Source organism: Symsagittifera roscoffensis, chromosome 6, assembly GCF_963678635.1.
Source record: "Symsagittifera roscoffensis chromosome 6, txSymRosc1.1, whole genome shotgun sequence".
Classification (NCBI taxonomy): Eukaryota; Metazoa; Xenacoelomorpha; order Acoela; family Convolutidae; genus Symsagittifera; species Symsagittifera roscoffensis.
The window spans coordinates 50,647,247-50,664,672 of NC_087067.1; the positions used below are offsets into that span (position 1 = coordinate 50,647,247).

The 17,426-nt window shown below is 34.1% G+C and overlaps 2 protein-coding genes across 12 annotated transcripts in view; both read right to left on the bottom strand.

The window, feature by feature from the left end:
* LOC134847966 (sperm flagellar protein 2-like) overlaps window positions 1-17,426 on the bottom strand; it is a 584,566-nt gene that overhangs the window by 352,897 nt on the left and 214,243 nt on the right. The window lies entirely within an intron of this gene.
* LOC134848003 (enolase 4-like) overlaps window positions 1-17,426 on the bottom strand; it is a 66,494-nt gene that overhangs the window by 19,711 nt on the left and 29,357 nt on the right. The gene's annotated exons all lie outside the window — the stretch shown is intronic.

The following is a 17,426-nucleotide window of genomic DNA, read 5'->3' on the forward strand; positions in this document are numbered from 1 at the left end:
TATGATGACAGTTTTAATCTCAGCGTGGTTTCATTTCATCAGTAAACACTCTTATTCTAAACAGCGGTCGCTCAAAATCTGGTGCCTGGATAGAACAACTTCAGACAGCTAAGCTCCATAGTGTGTAACCGAAGTTGAAAAGAAACCATGCATTTTTAATGCCATTTTTAATTTGATATTAAATTTTGTCTCAAACTCAAGAAATGTTTAAATGCCTTTTTAATTTGATATTCAAGTTTGTCTCAAACTCAAGACATGTTCAAATATCTTTTCAATTTAATATTCAAGACATATTTAAATATTCAGAGGATGTTCCTTAGCAGCAGGAAAATTGGCACTGATTCATAAAAACTTGAAAACAACACAAGTTGGTACTTATAAGTACATATTATTTCTATAAATATGACAAAATCAAAACAATGGCAAGATGAGTGGAAAAATATGGCAAGACAAGTTTGAAAATATGGCAAGACAAGTTTGAAAAAAATACGTGTCCAAGGATTGATTCTGATTTGTACAACTTGCTTGAACTTATGAAGTCCTATTTTATACCCTTGCGATGTTTAATTTACGTAACTTTCATAGATTGGAAACGCGTGGTTAATCTCACAGAAACTTTAATTAGAATAGCTTTACTCGCGGAATCCAAAAAAAACTATTTTTACTTTCAAACAAGCAATTTTTGATAATTTTGACAGTTAGTTCTTGATAAATCTCATCACTAATACTGAGAAAACTGGAAAACACGGTAAATTGATCCACTTGGTATTCTACAATACCCAATCTCAAAAGCAGGATAAATCAAAAACGAAGTAAATGTAGTAATATTAATAGCTAAAATCAAATAACTGCAATTATCAATATTTATCATTTAAAAATAGACATCAGTCGGTTGGAAAGACGTGAACGAACTCCAGTAACCCAAAAAAGGATCTTCACCAGAAAATTGTAGCTCCAGATAAAACAAAAATTAGTGTGGCACAGCAAAAATTTTGTTGCTGACTAGGGTTCTATAATGAGAAGAGGCGAAGAATCGACTGACTATTTTTTGAACTCGAGTTTCAAAAGCAAACAATCATCTTACGTTTTCAACCACTTCAAGAAGATCATTTCAACAACTATCCCAAAATAGGAAAAACTGAATGAATAGGTAAAGTTGTATGCGCTAGAATTCTAAAATCTATTTGAATCTAGTATCAAAACTAAAACAACAGAAGCTATTTTCGCACCATCTCTTCTTTTGTTCTCGATGAGCGCAATTAGAGCTCCGTGTAAAAACCAAGATTGGTAGGAACAGTTTCCATAGAATACAAATCCAAAAAATCATAGGTGATCGTAACTTAAAAATAGATGAATCTACCCGATCCTAATGAATACAATTGCTTTTTGCCGCAAAATTTTTTGAAAGTTTTCAAACCCTGAAAAATTACGCTCCCTCTCCGGAAACAAACGAAAAAACACAAATGTTTTTCTTTCCCTTCAACCAACGCAAAATAAGGCAACCAAGCCAATAAAGCATGCGCCAAAACAAGATAAACAAAAATAAGATTTTGTAAATATACAATAGAGAAACAAGGATAGCCGGTTGCTGTGCAAGTAGCATAGAATGTTCCGACCATATTAATAAAAACTACTTATAAAAATTCTTCAAATTGTTAAGTTTTCAAATTAAAGTCGTTTTTGTACGTGGCGAACGTCGTATCTCGAAATGTACAAGAATTTGAGCAGTCATATTTGGAGGCAAAATTCGCAACTCCTGAGAATACCTTGACAGAGCCTCACCACAGAGATGCGAATATCAAATTAGGTGAAAAATTTTATATCTAAATTTTCTGAAATTTTTCCATAATCCTAAAAAAAACGTCATATCTCGAAAACTACAAGGATTTGAGAAGTGAGATATGGAGGCAAGATTTGTAAGACCTGAGAGTAACCTGACAGCACCTAAGTACAGGGTGAGAATTTCAAAATCTGAGAAATTCGTTTATATTAATTTTTCTAAAAATTTTTGAAAAATCTCAAAAACTGCCTATCTCGAAAACTGAAAGGATTTAGTTATTCATATATGGAGGCCAGAATCGCAAAACCTGGGAAAACATCTTACTATTAGGTTGTTAATTTCGAACTTGATGAAATAAACACTGAATTTAAACTAGAAAATCAAAAAAAACCTTAACCATAGCAATATACGATATAGCTTAAACGTGAAACAATTCTTTTGTTAAACATGCAAAAAGAATACGTTGAAAAAGACTTAACATGGCGAAGTAGTGAACCCCGCATTTAAATATATAAAATAAAGCTGAAAGTTCAAAAATTAGGAGACGGGTAGACAGACAAATTAATTTAAAAAGCAGGTATACAGACAGACAGACAGACACACTTAATTTGGCCTCCCAAAAAATTACCGAAAATCAATGACCTTGCGGAAAACTATGAGAAAAATTTTCTTACGTATTGCAATATATGATATAGTTTAAACATGAAAAACTCTTTCGTTAAACATGCAAAATTATTATGCTTAAGCATGGGAGCTGTCACTCGCATTTAAATATTGTATAGATATATGTAGATAGATAGATAGATAGATATAGATATAGATAGATAGATAGATAGATAGATATAGTTATTCATCTGGTTCCATAACAAAACATGTCAAAAAGTCGGACCAAAATTGATAATTTAAAAATAAGATTAATTATTCCACTTCTTAATTTATTAAAGTAAAGTAAGGGCTGAGCTGCACTTAACAAACTCGTGCGAAAAAAGCAAGCATTTAAAAAAGGTAGCAATTTTTCAACGAAAGCAAGAGAAAACGGTTGCAATGCAAGCAGCACAAGATGTTCTCATCAGCTAGCATTGCAAAAACAACTAGCGTGTAACGAACCTCCAGTGCTTCGAAGTTTCAACAACTCAAAAAACTATTCTTTGAGTGTACTCTGACAGCACCCAATTACAGGGTTCGTAATTAAAAATTTTGCAAAGTTTTTTTATTCAAGATTTTTATACAAATTTTGAAGAAGCATAAAATTTTTTTGAAGTTTTATTTAAGTTCTTCAAAAAAATTAAAATGAACTAAGAAACATCACATCTGGGAAACTGAAAGCAATTGAGCAGTCGCATTTGGACGCAAGACTTGGAACTCCTGAGAGTACTCTTACAGTACCCAACTACAGCGTTGGGAAATTCAAATTTTGAGAAACTTCACTTTAAATTTTCTAAAAAAAGTTTTCACATCTCGAAAACAAAAATTATTGGACCAGTCTTTTTTGATGGCAATATTCGCAATCTAAAGTACACAACTACAGGGTTGGGAATTTCACTTTATCGAATTATTTTGTGATTTGAGTTTTCTGAAAATTTCCAAAAAAAAAATCACAAAAATCGTCGTATCTCTTAAACAAAGATGATTTGGGCATTCTTAATTGAAGGCCAAATTTGCAAGCCCTGACATTACACTCAAACCCCCCCCCCCCCAAAAAAAATACAGGTTAGGAAATTCTAACTTTGAAAAAAATCAACTTAACTTTCATGAAAATTTTTTGGAAAAAATCACAAAAAACGGAAACTACAAGGATTTGAGAAGTCAAACTGGGAGGCAAACTCGCAACTCCTGAGAGTGCCTTGACAGAACCTCACTACAGCGATAAAAAGTTTTGTGAAATTTTTTATATCTAAGTTTTCTGAAAACCTTTGAAAAAAAAACCTAAAAAAACGTCATATCTCGAAAACGACAAGGATTTGAGCACCATAATGAGGCAAGATTCGCAACCCTTGAAAGTACCCTCGACAGGACTGAGATCTTCAATGTATTGGAAATTTTTAAAGTCTAAGTTTTTGACAATTTTTTTGAAAAAAAATCATTAAAAACGTCATATCTCGAAAACTACAAGGATTTGACAAGTGAGAATTAAAGGCAAGACTCGCAGACCCCTGAGAGTACCCTGACAGCACCCAACTACAGAGTGAGAAATTCAAAAATTGAGAAATTTTTCTAAATTAAATTTTCTTGAAAAATCTGGAAAATTGCCCATCTCGTAAACTAAGGATTTGGTTAGTCTTATATGGAGGCCAGAATCGCAAAACCGGGCAAAACTCTGACAATATCCTACTATTGGGTCGCTAATTTCAAACTTGATGAAATAAACATCGAATTTAAACTGGAAAATCGAAAAAACTTAACCATTGCAATATACGATATAGCTTAAACGTGAAAAAATTCTTTTGCTGAACATGCAAAAATGCTTAAACATGGCGAGATAGTGAAGCCCGCATTTAAATATTTGTAAAAACAGTTTTTTTTTTAATAAAAGATAAAATAAGTTCGCAGATATTAGTTTTTCAAGAGATTTTTAGGTTCGTTTTTCAAAAAAGTCGCGCGAAGTGTGTGTGTTTACATTATGGGCACTTTATTAAGTTCACAGAGTTCAATTAAATTGATACTCAATTGTACAAAGAAATTTCAAGCTGTGAATCGAACCTTTTTCTAAACTTCACTCCCACGTGGAAATGACGAAACATACAATGAGCTAATTCAAAAAGAAGGGAACCAACAATCGATTTATTTAGTTTCTATTGAAAAAGAGAAACACTTGCTAGTTTCTCTCGGAGAGTATCTCTTATCAACTCTCCTGAACATCATGAGATTTTAATCCTTCTTTTCAATTGAAGTCAATATGTGCTTCTAAGATCCGCAGTCATGTGATTTCAATTTCAATTTAAATTTGGTTAAAATTTACAGTTGTTGTATTTTAAAAACCTCTTAAAACCATCTCAGTGAAAGAATAAATTCAAATATGATTCATGTAACTGGATTTTGAAAGGTCAAACCCAGATATTTGTTCACTTGAAGAAATTTGGATAAAGATAATCAGGCAATGTCTAACAATAAGAAATTAGCATCAATATAAAAGGCGGATCTATATTTTGGGGGGGGGGGGGGTTCAATTTTTGAAATATTTTCAAATCAATTGATGTTCCGAGCTCTCCTAACTGAGACAGTAAGCAGACCTTATTTAAGGATTTATCGATGTACAGAAGGTCAATTCAAATTGCATTTTTTATACAAAAAATACTAATATGGTGTGTTATTACGCCGAAAGGCCTTTAAGAAAAACTTGGATGTCGTAAATTAATACCAAAGGGGTGGCCTTTAGGCGAAGGGGGCGTTTTGTTGCTAGTTGAATTCCATCCATCAAAACATATAATAACCTGAGGACGTTTCAGCTGTCGAATCCAATTACATTATTACATTCAGTTATTCATTTAATTAGCTCTTTATTGGTGCAAACTCCCTAAATGAAACCAAGCTGATAAGAAATCCAGCAGTTCCTTTTATAATCTTCTGAATTCGTGATCAGAAAACAGATAATAAATAACAATTCTGCTCGGATGATGTACTTCAAACAATAGAACTCTTTGTGTCAATTCGACCACCTGCCTCGATTAACACACAAACTGCATAAAAGGACAATTCTGCAATTTTTGTTTGCTTTTGCTGACAGAAGACATAAAAAGACACCCGGTGTTGTGTATATTAAAAGAGTATCGCTATCAGCCCATAAAAGGCACTTGGCAATGTTAATTGAGGGAGCATAAAGCAGTCATAAATTATGCAATCCGCAACAGTACTGACATTCAGAACATAAACAGACCTTATGCGGAACAGCCGCGGTGTCTCGGCCAAAATTTATGAGCTAAGAAACCGATCGATCGCTAGACAAAAAGAAACGAGGCGGATCCATGCCTTGAAAGTTAATCTCGTGACTAGATGAGGGAACAAAGCACTTCGAGGATAGATGAAATGATTGAAAGGTTTCGATGCTGCTCAAAAACTTCATCAAATACAAAAATAAACTTTACTGCTTGAGTCGAAAAACCCACTCACCTGTTATCAGAATCAAATAAAAAAGACGTAGCGGATCATGTTAACTATTCCTCTCCCCCCCCCCCCCCCCCACCCCTATTGCAATAGGGGGGAAATAGTTAACAAGGTTTGGATGAAATTTATTGAAATAACGTGTTGAATCAAGTATAAAAATCCTTTTTCTTCAAATTAGTCGTTTTTTTTTGTGTTTGCTGTCATGAGAGAACTATACGAACGCGTAGAAAATTAGTGAGTTATACATTATCAACAACAGTTGCCTTCGAAAGAGTAATGACCGCAAAGAAACCAAAAAAAATCTGACTTGTTTGTTAAAAAAACTTCATCTTGCGAATTGTAAAGAAAAAATATATGCCCATAAAGCTCTTTGAAGTTCACGAACTATTTACATTAAACAATTTTTTGATAAATTAACACAATTTGAGAAAAATGGACCAATACGTAAAATTTATAATTTGCTGAGTCATCTGGTAATTTAATTTCATTTTCGAACTTAGAAGTCGATTACAATTTTCGTGACTTTTACATTTTTGCTGTTCGATAGTGGATTTGGACTCCCTTTTAACAAAAGAAAAGAAGTGAATTTAAGAATAAAACAAAAGTCAAACCTCGAAATATCAAATTTGAAAAAAAAATCAAATGCCAAACCGCGAAATATCAAATTTGAGTCCGAACAAAGACTTTTTTTGAAAAAAATTACCAAGACCTATATAAGAGTACTCACTACGTTAATGACTCTTAAAAGTAAAACATAGCCAACCAGACATTTGGAAACGACTCATGAACGTAAGGAAACAGAACAAAAACCGACTGTTTTTTGATAAAACTTCAACTATAGATTTTCAAAGAAAAAAATGTATGACCTTAAGGCTCTTTGAATTTCTTAAACAAAAAATGATTGACACTTTTCTGATAAAATTCACCCCCATTTGGAGAAAAAAATGGTCAATAAGTAATTTTTTCATCTTGCTGGAAAATCTGAAAGCTGAATTTCACTTTCGAAACTAGATTTCGATAACTTTTTTCGTGACCTTCACACTTTCGCTGTTTGATAGTGGAGTTTGCCTTCCTTCTGAAAAAGTAAATGAACTGAACTTAAAAAAAAAGTCAATACGCGAAATATCAAATTTGAAAAGAAAATGTCAAACCGCAAAATATCAAATTTCAGCCCGAACAAATTTTAAGAAGTGGTTTGATAAACAGGTCAGACGAAAAACTATAGTTTAAGTATATTCAACATTCCGAGTAATATAGGCAAACAGGACAACATTTTAAAAGAAAACCTACTAGAAAAACAACAAAAAAATACAAAAAAGTTGCCAAACCTTTTTAATATTTTTGGCGAAATCTATCCCACGGCCAGGAGATTTATATTTCCCTGATCTCGCAACTGCGCTACAAACCCTGATAACTTGCTCACACTAGCAACAAACAAAGCAGCTACATATGCTAAAAAAATTGCCAATGCAAATATAGCAGCTACATATGTAAAGGAACAGTAGCGGATTTAGAGGGCCAACCGCCCTCAGGGATTCGACCCTCAGTCGAACCAAAGCGCCCCCTTTGTACTATTTTGAGATTTTCATTTTCGGCTGACTGACCCTAAATTCCTTTATAAGCGCCAATATTTATTAATTGTGAGGGGGGGATCACGCGCCAAAAAAACTCGATTGTTTGGTCAAATTCTTGCATAAAGTGCCTAAAACGTCTCTTTTGGCATGTTTTTTTTTCAAAAAAATGCCTGCGGCGCAGAACATTTTGCAGGAACTGAGTCTTTTTAGTGATTTGCTAAAGCTCAGAAAATCAATATGATAGACCTAAAAAAATTTAAACAGGATGACAATTTTTTTTTTGAAAAACGGCCCTCCTAGAGAAAATCTTCTATTATCAATGGTCGGAACCTAAAATATCAAGAGCTCAATAAAAAGCACTTGAACAATTTTGAATTATCATTACAAAATTGATATCTTACTTGGCTCTCAAAAACTTTTTTGGTTTTATTGTTTTGACTGAACTACAGTCTGAAATAAGTATCAATTAACACACACAGAAATTCACAATTCACCTGAAACGAATTTCGCCCAACCATGTAATTACGTTTTATTTTTTTTTCACAATGTGGTACAGCATTGCATATTTTTGTAATATTTTATTGGATGTAATATTTTATCAAATTAATCACTAAGTTTTCACTATTATCTTTAAATGTAAAAATTTTCGTTTCCATCAAACTTTCATGAATAGTTTTGATTTTTTGATTATTAATGTAACGCATGTGCTGCGAAACTTCGCTTTTCCTCATTTTTTTGTGTGTGAACATCACTTCAATAGAAATTTTGAAAAATTTTCAAAATAGTGATAAAATAATATAGACAAAAAGGAACTCTTCGCCGTTGAAATCAAAATAACTTCCTTTTGAACTTCCTTTTCCAATAGTTTGAGCGCGTAGAACTAGTTTTCAATCTGTCCGCTGTTTTACGGAGCTGAAATTCTAACCCACACAGGCAAAAAATGACAAATATGAGCTCTGAAAACGTCACAGAAAAATGAATGCTATAAGATATGACAGCTTTGAGTGTACTCTGACAGCACCCCATTATAGGGTTGTTAATTGCAAAGTATTCATAATTCAAATTTTGAAAAACCCTAAAATGCATATTTCGGAAACCTAAAGGGTCTTTGGAGAAACTTGGAGGCAAGATTTGTAACCACTGAGAGTAACCTGAGCGCACAAACCTAGTTGGGAATTTCAAAGTAAACGTTTTTCAAGTTTTCCGAAAAACATTGACAAAATGTCACAACATGGAAACTAAAATCATTTGAGCAGTCAAAATTCGACGCAAGATTTGCAACCCTTGAGAGTACCCTCACAGTACCCAACGACTGTAGGAAACTTCAATTTTTTTAAATTCAAGTTTTCTGAATTTTTTCAAATTTTCAAAAATCAAGCGGCAAAGCTGACCTTTGCAAACACTAGGGAGAACACAAAAAAGCAGCTTTATAAGGTAAAATAAAGAAAAAAACCTAGAATTAGCGACAAACACTATTCACCAATAAAGCAGCTACATATACGAATAAATTGTCAATGCGATGCAGCAAAAATTGCACCCAATACAAATAGACACAATTTGGCATGTAATAAATTCAAGCATAAAGCCATAATATGTATAAAATTAGCAATTCAAAAACATTGCGAGATATATTGAGTAGGAAATTTTTCGAAATCGACTTTTTGCACAGCACCGAAGCAGAACTTTGCGCCACATGTGATACAATGCAATTATAAAAAAACATAAGTCGAAAAAAAATGTTAAAAAAATAGGTGAACCAAAATTTTCGCATGTCTTGATGAAGGACACTTGGGGCCAGATAGAGGTATGGGTTTGATAATTTTGAATCTTTTATACTGATGCGAAAATAAATACGTTATTTCACAAGCTGGACTTTGCCCAAAATCTTAGTTGTTTCTCAACTAAAATAAGTGAGAAGAGTGAAAAATTTTGAGATTTTGGAATTTCCCATAGGCATAACAATTCTCTATAAAAAAATAAGGAGCAGTAGCTTCTGCAGAACAAACTCGTGCAAACGCTTGCTTCGGTGTCAGATTTGATAGGGCAGTTTTTAAGAAAATTCAGAAAGTTTAAAAACTTAACTTTCCAAAATCCATAAATTTTTTTCTGCTAAAAACAGGTCGCGTTCGGTGCAGTAGAGAAGATTCCCAAAATCTGGTTTCTCGATTGAACACTTAACCTGAGAAATGGATCGGTAATTTTCGGTAAAGAAAAAACGGTCAACTTTCAAAATTTTCACTTGTTTGAAGGCCATTACTTTTTTCTGAGAGAAACTGGGCGTAACCCAAACGATGCCGGTCCGTTACAACAGCTGGCCTATCATACTGCTATAATAACTTCAAGTACGCTAACATAATTAACCTTCTGTGGCATAGATTGCAGTGAAACTTGCTTGCGACCATGTTTGCCGGCTCGAAAACCGCGCCAGCTACAATTTGCAGAGAGCTTCTTTGAGCTAGCATATTCAACAAGCGGGCTACTTACTTCGCTACTCAACTGAAATTTTAATAAGCTCTTCAAAAAAGTCTCCCCTCAATTTCTGTCGGGGAGCAGCAGAAGAGAAAAAAATATACATGCCTTAGCTAATGTTTTTGAAAAAATAGCTGCACTTTTACCAAATTCAGCTATTGCAGTTTGAATATTTCAATTTACTTCCAATTACCTCATACCAACTCTTCGTTTCAGATAACGCAGATAGAGCGAAGCTGAAATTTACCCTCAAAAAGTAAGGTCAAGCCACTTCCACCTCAAACTGCGAAAAAAACTTTGCAAAAACAAAACACTTTTCACCAATCTTTTGTATAATGTTGCGTACAAAGATTGAATGTTGTCAAACCATCAAAATTTATCAAAGACGTTTAATAAATAATCATACCAGCAGGCACTTCATAAAACTCAGCTAAGCTAGCAAAACTTCACTTTTAAAAATATGTTGAGAGCGAATTTTCACATCTGGACAATTGTAATCAACAAACACTTGAGGACCAAATTTCCTGTCCTTAAAACTCAGCGATGGTACACATATAATTTCAAGCCGTGCTTCGTGCTGATTGTTAATTAAAACTGTGCGATAAAGTCAATAAATAAGTGCCTGTGCCACATCAATTACATTTTACATTATCAGTCGGTCTCAGCAAATTACACCGGCTGGCTAAGCTGACTCGACGATGATGGCGCTTCGGAGGTACTCAAGCAGCGGCGTCAAATGGTTGTTTACTTGGTGTAAATTAACATCGCTTTCACTCAAGATGGCAAACAATGGTTCGGACAGGTTCCAACTTGAACATTTCACACAAGACTCCTAATACATTAAAAGACTTCTCGATGATGCTTATGATGATTATGTTTACAATCTAGCCAGGATATTACCACTGATAGTAATAAAAAATATATAATTCTCAACTGATCACTTGAGAGTAATTTACCGTAATCAAAAATTACAACTCAAGACGCTGTTAAATTATATACGCTTATTCAATCATAAAATGACATTTTCATGCCTCATCCGTTTTTCTAGAACGAAAAAATATGTTTTTTTTAGCTTAAGCTTCCGAAACGAAAAGTAGGGTACTTTATATTATTGTTTTAAGATTACCGACTCGGCCTTGATGAAAACATCAAACGTCCCGATAAGTGTTACAAATTCGATTCATCTTTGCGATTCTCCGTAAGCTTGCAAGTATTTATTTTCGACACACCATTGCGTGGCACTAGAACTCAGTGCTTTGAAGACGTATTCCGCTCCTAATTAAACAAAACCATCTCTTTAGTGTGGAAACTATTTGGTGTGTAGCCCACTTCGGAGTTGTTGGTTTTTCGGTTTTAGACCTTCCACTAACCCACAAACACAACTGGCAAAAAGACTACTTTTAATAGAGAGCGAATGAGTCATGACACAGATATTAAACCCAATTCGACACCGATTCTACAATGCAATAGCTCACTATTTTCCTGCACTGATAAGTTGGATTTTTCATGTAATAACACCGGAAAACTAAGCCTCGCAAAACATCCTCATCTCATCGATAAAACACAGAGGGTAAAAATAACGAGACTGCTCGTATCAGGGCGAAGCCCTGAATGTTCCGACTGCCTTTTAAGGTTATGGAGCAGTAATAACATGAAAAAATGAAATATAATAAAATAAAACTAATTGCCTTAAATTGGCCAAAATGGTAATCTTTAAAGCACCATAACTGTACAAAAATCACAGGTGAATTATCTTTTTAAACTTAAGCTCAGTACAACAAAAATTTTGAATGATGTAAGAAATTGCGTCAAAAATAGTTAAAAAGTCGAAATTTGTCTAAAAAAAAAACACCCAGAACACAAATATTCCGTTACTTTCGTTACGAAAGTCGGAACAAAAAATTTTGGTTGCTGTGCAGTTAGTTTCTAGGAACACTAAGACTGACTTTGCTAGATAATTTGCTTTGCTTTTAGCGACTGAGGTTGAATTGAACTTAAAAACTACTAAAATTATAGCAGCAAAACAAAAACTTTTAATATACTTTATCAAAAAACTTCAAAAAGGAAGATTCAAAAACTAGTTATTCACAAATAAAGGATTCAAGTTTTTTCGCGTCATTTGCAATTTTGTTATTGCAGAGCATAATTTGTGTTCTTTGCAGCAAAGTCAGCTTGAATTGAACTAAAAAATCACTCGAAGCCATAACGCGAAAAATCAGTTTTGAAGGCGAACAAATTCAAAAAATTTACCGAAAAAGAAGCAAAAAACCAAGACCTAATTCAGTGACAAATCACGGCGGTTCAGGGGTAGAGATTAAGGATACTCTCGATATTCTGTTTTTAGAACGACCTAACTGATTTTCCGTGCTCTATTATAACTTCAGTTTTTGGAAGGTTCTAATACAAAAGTTCATTTTTTCAGCGCTAACGCCTGAAAAATTGTACATACTGGCCCAATATATACCTTCAGAAAATTTTAGATGGGTCAGTCGAAAACGTATGTCGCAAAATGGTAGTAAACGGTGACCATTTTGGTGAAGAGGGGGTCGAATACCTGAGGGGAGGGCTTCCGTCACCTTAATCGACCCTGACTGGCTCATTCTTTAACAATAAATTACACAGATGCGAAGCTGCACTTCGCAACCACAAACAAAAAAAAACGACAAAAAGCAGCTCTAAAAAGTGAACAAAAAAGAGGTAAGAAAAATTTTTTGCAGCATCGGATTCAAAAACCGCGTTCGGGAGTAGAAGTCTAATGTCCGCGCATCTGCGACACGGGTGCGTGAACGTTAGATAACACTAGCCATTAATGACACCGGTACAGATGCTAATAAACTGCCTATGCTATGCAGCAAAAATGCCACCAAACATAAAGAAAATTAGAGCTAAGTGCGGCATTGAACATCCGATCTGTAGATTAGGAATACCAAGTCCTTGCCTTAAAGCCACGGTCGCTTAACGTTCGGCAAATCTTAGCCACAATTAAAGCAGAGAACAGATGCTATGAAGTTTCTAATGCTACAGATTGTGATCACAGCAAAAATGTCAACAAATGAGCACTTAATAATTACTAGTACTCCGGTGCTTCGAACTTTTAACAACTCATAAAACCGCATTTTTTGCAAATAAGATCTGCATCCTTTGAGTGTACTCTGACAGAACCCAATTATAGGGTTGTTAAATTTGAAAAACCATTAAATTTCGTGAAGTTTTTTTTATATCTAAGTTAAGATAAACTAAGAAACGTCACAACTCGAAAACTAAAAACAATTGAGCAGTCGAATTTAAACGCAAGATTTGCAACTCTTGAGAGTACTCTTACAGTACCCAACTACAGCGTTGGGAATTTGAAATTATGAGAAGCTTCAAACTTCATTTTTCTAACTTTTTAAGCCACAAAAACGTCAGTTCTCCAAAACTACCAAGATTTGAGCAGTCATATTGAAGGCAGGTTTTGCAACACTGGAGTTCTGTGACAGCCCCCTAACTACAGAGTTACAAACTTCAAAGTTTGAAACAAAAAACTAAATTTAAGTTTTCTTAAAAAATTTTGAAAAAAAAATCATAAAAAATGTCATATCTCGAAAACTACAAAGATTTGAGCAGTCATATTTGGAGGCGAGCTTGACAATCCTTGAGGTACCCTGACAGCGCCCAATAACAGAGTTGGGAATTTCAAGTTTTGAAAATTATTTTGTAATTTGAGAACTTTCGAAAAAATCACAAAAATCGCCGTATCTTGTATCGTCGTCAAGCTTTGGGAATTCATAATTAGAGGCCAAATATGTAACCCCCGGGGGAACCCTGACAGCAACCCACTATTGAGCGCTACTTATCTTAACCTCGATGAAATAAATACTGAATTCAAACTGGAAAATCAAAAAAACTCTTAACCATTGCAATATACGATATAGCTTAAACGTTCAAATTCTTTCGTTAAACATGCAAAAACAATACATTGAAAAAGCTTAAATATGGCGAGATAGTGGAGCCCGCATTTGAATATATAATACATAATCATTCAACCTCATCTAACGTTTATAGGTGATGCCTGCTTTTGCGTTAAAAAATGAACATACCCGCCCGAATACAAGTTGCCTCCCACTTAGTGTTCGGAAAGAGAACAAATATTTGGCTTCTCTGACGAGAGAAAATTCGATAGGTTGTCAGTTCCAAAGATACGTCTCAGAAAGCATCCTAACCGACCGACCCTAAAAATTTTCTCTAAAGGCGCCAATAAATACTACCTTTGAGGGGGAGCACGCGCCAAAAAAAACGCGATTTTTTTTTGTTAAAATTATCCAAAAGTTGCCAAAAAACGGCTTTTTTTAACCTGTTTTTTCAAAAATTTGCCTGCTGCGCAAAAAAAAAATTCGTCTATCTACGGTCTTTATAGTGCTTTAAGAGAGCTCGGAAATCAATTTGGTTGACATAGAAAAAAGGTCGTCAAAATTTTCGAAAATTTTTTGAAAATCTGCCCCCCTTCGAGAAAATCCTAGATCCGCCCCGGCATAGGAACATTATTAAATAGAACCGCTAACATATATGATAGTGCTAGCCAAATAACTTTATCCGTTATATTCTGGGTACTACAAATTATATATCAAATAACTTCATCCGTTATATTCTAGATATAACAAATTATGTAGCTCATATAACTTTTAGAAATTACAAATTATATATCTCAAATAACTTCATCCGTTATATTCTAGATATAACAAATTATGTAGCTCATATAACTTTTAGAAATTACAAATTATATATCTCAAATAACTTCATCCGTTATATTCTAGATATAACAAATTATGTAGCTCATATAACTTTTAGAAATTACAAATTATATATCTCAAATGACTTCATCCGTTTGTATTCTAGATATTACAAATTATGTATCTTTTTAATTTTAATCAAAGGGTGCTCTTATTTAGCCAAGGAAGGCAGTGCATCACAGAGTGGTCCACAAACTCTCTCTTAGATTGTTTACACTTGCACCTGGTAGACACACGGTGCAAACAGGGTAGCAAACAACAGACACTCTCTGCTCTGGTGGGGGTACACGTATGGTCTATTTGACCCACTAAACCACCACCGGATTAATTGTCATAAAGTGTGATTACTAATCGTAACTATCTCTAGATTCAATCAACAGAAAAGAAGTACAAAACTTTTAATTGTTTGTATGATTCGGATCCCTTCTGTTGTTACATCATCATACATTGTCGCGAATAGAATTGAACATATTGGTATTCTTTTTAAATCGCAATAGTGATACGTTAGCAAGGGGAGGGGGTTAGGATTAAGATTGACATTCTGCATGCATGACGCATAGTGGTTTGTTTGGTTAATGATCCAAAAATGAGACCAATCAGGACGATACGACTTCAGCCAAATATTTTACCTCGTGAACTATTTTCAGGGGCAAATAGACAACTCAACACACAGGCATTACTAGACGAGACAATTGACCCAGTTTTCAAAATGTCTAGCTAGTTTTTGCAGCGTCATTCGAGACGACATTTCAGACAAAAGGAAAATATGAGCGCTTCAGTTTTCAAGAAAAAAGTTTACGAAAACAAACTGAAAAAGATATCTCTGCAAATTTTATTTACAAGCAGTAAATAATGTTAACATCGAAAAAAATCAAACTTTGATGCCTGGATAGCAAAATTCCAGTTCATTAGTCTGTTTTGAAAAGCCCAACAAAAATTAATTGGCATGGCATACTAAACATGCATGTTTTATGCCATTTTGAACAACCCATGACTTATTTAAAAGTCGATAAGTTTATCCCCTAGAGTACTTCTTGCTCAACTTCCAAAAACATATCAAATTCAGAAAATCGAAGAACTTTTCTAAAACAACCAGAATCGTTCAAAAGGATCTGTGGAAATATAATGTTTCTCTTTAATGATCGAATTTTAAAAAAAACTTTAATTTAACAAACATTAATTACCATTCAAACCAGCTCATCTAAAACGCCTCAAAAAACTGTTTCCATGCGTCACTTTGTCTACTAAGAACACAAAAGATTATCTTTCAATTTTCGCAATCATTCAAAAGGCAAGAAATTAAAAAGCGATTCTGAAAACATCAAACATCTGAAAACAGAAACAAAAAGAAACAGCAAAATGAATAGAAGTTAACTTCGAAATAATATAAAAGACATCACGCTTTACAAAGCCTTTGATTCTGTTAAGTCAAATCAGCAACAATATTAATTTCATCGGCCAAAGGGAATAGGACATTTGGCGTCGCGTTTGCGGAACTTAAAAGCAGAAATGCTCAAACAACATCGCGCTATAAATTTTCCCCGAGAAAAAGAACCCGCATAACTTTGCAAAAGATATCTAGGAAATTCCTGTTTTAATGAGGATGATATTGAGTTGCAAAGGTTCAATATCAAAAAATACATCTTTTTTGTGTAGTACTTCAATGCCGAGTCTTCTTTTCAGAAAATCAAGAAACTTTTGCAACAAATTTTCAAAATTAAATTAAACTCTGGTTATAACAAGCATTATGAGTAATGCAAGTCACTAATTTGTTTGAAAAATAATTCAGCTAATTCCTAATTTTTAGATTTTATAGAATTATCGCCTCAGGAACTTTAAGACTCCGTTTATCATCTGTTAACTCATTAAATATTCCCTGTTTTTCATTAACTTACGATTCCATTGATAAAGTCATATTCACTCTCAGTAGATCTCTCTTAATTCAACAGCATAATTCAATCATTGAAAACCGCAAAAAATATATTTTAAAAGCATTTCACCAGTTAAGATGCGATAAAAAAGTGTTTTAAGTATTTATTAAAGCAACCTTGTGCTTTGATTCGCGTCATCAAATGATTCAACAGAGGCGCATTGCGAGTCACTTTAGAGATAAGGATAGGAAAAGGTATAGATTAGTGAGGGGTATTAGGAATTAAAGTTGGCAGGGGGATTAGTTAGACTAGCTCAGTTATATGGTCCCTCGGGGACCCATGGCCCGCGGGGTGATGCGGGACAGAGAGGGGAATGTTGTCGGGCACTGGGGAGGGGCGCGGTACTTATGCATACTAAATGGGGCCCATATTGTATCAAGTTGACAGTTCTCTCACACACGACATATTTCACCACAATAAGGCTTCTTAGTCTCAATCAATCCAATTCCCAAATTTATTCAGCCAACAACAAATACACAAATTAAGTCACCATAAAAGAAGCCTTTGTTACTCCTGCAGGTTTACAAATTTTATGGCAAACGCGAATGAGAACTGACCTGACCTGGCACTCTATTTGAATGAAAATAGCAATTTTAGTTAACAAGCACATTAATCATGCTCAAACAGATAATGCACACTTAAGGCATAAACAGAGAAAGACAAGTCAGCCCATTATTAATATGGCGAAAAGTGTAATTAGTGCAGCTGATAACCTTGCAGAAGTATCTACGCTTACGCGATGGCTACCGAAATAATGAAATAGAATATTACTCAGCAGCAAAACTAATATTGCAAATCGACC